Genomic DNA, 4366 nt, shown 5'->3' with positions numbered 1-4366 from the left:
ATTATTCGTATAGTATCGTATCGTATCGTATCGTATCGTATCATTGTTAGATACTTTCTGGATGCCCCATGATCATATTCATAAAGCAGTTGAGCTGTGTTCTGTGTTATAAATCAAGCAGGCCACTACAGCAGCTGCCTCATCATCCATGTCTCTTGGTCCTACGTACATGTGAGACAGCACTTGGGCTTCTCTCTCAAAACATCCTCACAAATCCCCGTTTTCAAGTCCTGATCATGAGCTTCCAGAGGTTGCAACCAGCAAAACAGAACTGCTGCTGGCTCCTAACTCTTTCCCAACTCACTTCCTTCTTCAGCCTGGCTTCTGAAAGGCCCCTTCAGACAGATTTCTGTCAGTGGTCCCAGCAGTAATTCTGCAGTGTGGTGGGTGCAGGGAAGCAGTTGGGAGAACGAAATAACAAATGGATTAAAGATCATAGTGTGTGCCTGTTTTTCTTTTTTCTTTTTTTAAGGCTCTCATCATCTGAAATGCATCCAATAGAGTCCAATTACAATCCCTCCCACATCTTTGTATGGCTTCCAAAATCTCGTTAACACCGAGCCCTGGTCAATTGTGATGGCTTTATATAATAAGATCATTGAGAAAGAATTATGCATGTGTTGTAGAGGGAATCCAGGAAACGGCAATACATATAGCTGCCGAGGGATTGCTGCTGGCTGAATTCTTGGAAACAGAAGTCAGAGAGTTACATTGAGAGTATAATTCATTACCAAATGGACCTCATTGTCATTAGAAGGTAGTTATACATATATAGCTGCCCTTTGTGTTTCAAGGCGGGTCTGCTTCCTGAAAAAAAGACATCTGAAGGAGCTCTTTCTGTCCGGAAGAGAAAAAGAAGCACAATTTCTGCCTGCTTCTCCAATTAGCTTCCGATAGCTATTGTTGGGAAACTATTGTTTATGAGAAATCGATGGAGAAAAGGTGGGTTTTCAGTATCTTTCTGGGGGACCTGCAGTGTGGAAAGGAGGAGACAGTGGGGATCCTGGCATGGTGCAAATGCATGAATTGGCTCCACTGGTGCATTTGCACCATCACGGGTGGCGCTGTGGGTTAAACCACAGAGCCTAGGACTTGCCGATCAGAAGGTCGGCGGTTCGAATCCCCGTGATAGGGTGAGCTCCCGTTGCTCGGTCCCTGCTCCTGCCAACCTAGCAGTTCGAAAGCACGTCAGAGTGCAAGTAGATAAATAGGTACCACTCTGGCAGGAAGGTAAATGGTGTTTCCATGTGCTGCTCTGGTTTGCCAGAAGCGGCTTAGTCATGCTGGCCACATGACCCGTAAAGCCAATAAAGTGAGATGAGCGCCGCAACCCCAGAGTCGGTCACAACTGGACCTAATGGTGAGGGGTCCCTTTACCTTTAATTGCTTTGCTGCCTCTCCACTCCCAGTAAGAGACAGTGACCCACCTGCAGGGAAGCTACTGCTGTGACTGTGCTCTCCATCAGGCTTAAGCCCCTTCTGTCATCCACAAGGACAACCAGTGCTGTTTATATGGGGCCAAGATGGCGTCCGGCACTCTTCTTAGCTGCGCCACTGTGCTGTCTGTGCCGGTCGAAACGTCCTCCAGCCTCTTTGGCCCTTTAGCAGAGTGTACACAGCGGTAGAAGCTGCTGCACTGTGTGGGTAATAAATCAGACTGCACGCAGGCTTCCTTGCTTATCTCCAACAGCCTTTAATCATGTAGAGCAACATCGTAAATTCAGCCTTAAATACCCGGCAACAACGTTACCCAACGTTACCAAAAGACTCCATTTGAAAAACGACTCTGCCCATGTGGAGATGGTAACACGGAAACAGTGTCCCACGTCCTTCTTACTTGCCCCCTTTATAAAGACCTAAGGAATGAGATTATTACTCCACTCATTCTCTCCAACCCCGGCCGTTCACCAGACATTACACTGTATTTTCTATTATCTGATACGGATAGTCAGATAACAGAGAAGGTCGCGAGGTACATCGAGAGAGCTGCGAAATTGAGGGCCACCATCTGAGTGACAGACCTGTTCACCCGACGGACCTCCTTTTGCCTGTTCTTTTCTTCCTTTTATCCCTATTCTCACTTTTAACTCTTGTACAGCTGTGGCCTGTTGGCTTTGCTAATAAAGTTTTGAATTTGAATTTGAAACGTGCACATCTCTCGCCTCTCGATCAGAACAGAAAGAGAACTCACACACACAGTAAGATTCCCGTATGTGAAACATAGCCACGCCTCATGATGTGAGACGTCACTCAGAACTGTTAACTCTGTAAGTTCTGATTCTCTTCACAGTTTATGCCCCCACCCCAACCCAAAGAAACAGGCCAGAACCATTCTCTGGGTTGGCTGACATGCCCACGGCTACTTACTTTAAATTGCATCAGCATCAGCACCAGAGAACAGGAAGGTCACCACCAGTACCATAAAAATGGGTCAGCCTCAGCCCAGCTTCATAGGTTTCTCTGTGAGTTGCTAAGAGGAGCCTCTCCACAAAGTATTGCAGTATCACAGACAATGCCACAAGGACATCTCCACTCAAGTGTTATTCTTTTGTGAGCTTTTGATGACATTTTTTTCTAAACAAAATGAAGCTAGGCCACTCTTCTTGGATGGGAGCACAATAGGGATGATCACAGCGCTGCCTCCTTTTTCTTCCCATCTTCTTCGCTGTTGTTTGATGTTCCTTCTTAGATAGAAAGGGATTGCTGGGAACGCGCAACTAAAAAAGTAACAATCAAAACAACATATTTCTCTCTCTGCAACAAAGAGTACAGGATTATTTTATTTCAAAACTTTCAAGTGCCTCTTTGCTGATGTGCCTTAGTTCTCTCTCTCTCTTTTTAAAGCTCTCAGCAATCCTGAAAATCAGGACACACACAAGAACAAGTCAAAAGTCAATGTTTCTGAGAGGGTATATATGTTACTCACTTGGTATGCTTCCTGCAAGTAAGCGACTTCCCTCTTCCTTGCATACTTTTTATGTCTCCAGCTAAACTCTCATTTTCTTGTATCAACTGGGGATATACAGTGGTACCTCGGGTTACATCCGCTTCAGGTTACAGACTCCACTAAGGTTAAGAACTTTGCTTCAGGATGAGAACAGAAATCGTGCTCCGGCGGTGCGGCAGCAGCAGCAGGAAGCCCCATTAGCTAAAGTGGTGCTTCAGGTTAAGAACAGTTTCAGGTTAAGTACAGACCTCCGGAACGAATTAAGTACTTAACCCGAGGTACCACTGTATAAAGGTCCCATCGATTGATTCAAATCATCAGTCCATCTAGGCAAGTGACCTCATGAGCAACAGCAGAGTTTAAGCTGCTAGCCAGGGGTGGCAAAGCGGGGTGGTAGGTTGTGGAGAGTCTGAGGGGTCAAATAAAAAGTCTTGGAGGGCCGAATTCAATCCAGCTTTCCCAATCTCACTGCCAGAGGACCTGAATTTGAATCACTTGGGATGTATCTAACTTTTCTATGATCCTTTAATGAATGCAACCCTTCAGCAAAGGCGCCATTTTTAGGATCCTGGAAGAAAGAGGATAGTTTCTTGAAAGTGCAACATTTAGTTGCCATCACTCAGCTGAATGTTGGGATTACTGCAAACATTACCTCTGGGGACAAACAGCAACCCAGGAGGCGATGATTTTCCGCAGGAAACTAATTTATGACTCAAATCAGAAGCATGTCCCAGATTTGAGGCCACACTGCTGCTTTCCCCCCCAAAATATAAGTGGCCAATGTAAGCATGCTTTTAAATACAGTTGTACCTTGGTTGTTGAATGCCCTGAAACTCGGACGTTTTGGCTCCCTAATGATCAAAACCCAGAAGTGACTGTTCTGGTTTTCGAATGTTCTTTTGGAAGCTAAATGTCCGACGGGGCTTCCACGGCTTCCAACTGGCTGCAGGAGCTTCCTGCAGCCAATCAGAAGCTGCAATTTGGAAGTCGAATGCTTTGGAAGTCAAACGGACTTCCGGAACGGATTCCGTTCGACTTCCAAAGTACGACTGTAAATGTAGTAGGTTTGGACCTTACTGTCACTGGTAGAAGAAAAGACCATTATGCTAAATGTTTCTTTGCTGTGCTACAAAAGTTGGGTGCCACCCCAGCTCTCTGCCGAGTGGTAGCAAGATTCTAGGGGGTTCCAGGCACCCACACAGGGTCTGTGTTCCTTTGGAGATTTGAGACACAGTGGAGACTGTCGTAGCTTTAAGAAATTTGGTTTATTCACCTATTTACAACTTCCATCTGCATGGAGTCCAGAAGAAGAAGAAGAAGAAGAAGAAGAAGAAGAAGAAGAAGAGGAGGAGGAGGAGGAGAAGGAGGAGGAGGAGTTTGGATTTGATATCCTGCTTTATCACTACCTGAAGGAGTCTC

General features: G+C 45.7%; 1 long non-coding RNA gene across 1 annotated transcript; it reads right to left on the bottom strand.

Moving 5' to 3' along the window:
- Window positions 1-562: 562 nt before the first annotated feature.
- LOC308569762 lies at window positions 563-3974 on the bottom strand. Its single transcript, XR_014000823.1, has 3 exons — window positions 3758-3974; window positions 2364-2717; window positions 563-837 (listed from the first exon to the last, which is right to left on the bottom strand). It is a non-coding gene; the product is annotated as an uncharacterized lncRNA (long non-coding RNA).
- Window positions 3975-4366: the final 392 nt, after the last annotated feature.

This window comes from Podarcis bocagei (assembly GCF_964188305.1).
Source record: "Podarcis bocagei genome assembly, chromosome: 12".
NCBI classification, from domain to species: Eukaryota; Metazoa; Chordata; class Lepidosauria; order Squamata; family Lacertidae; genus Podarcis; species Podarcis bocagei.
The sequence above is the reverse complement of the archived record's forward strand: the minus strand, read 5'-3'. Positions and strand labels throughout refer to the sequence as shown.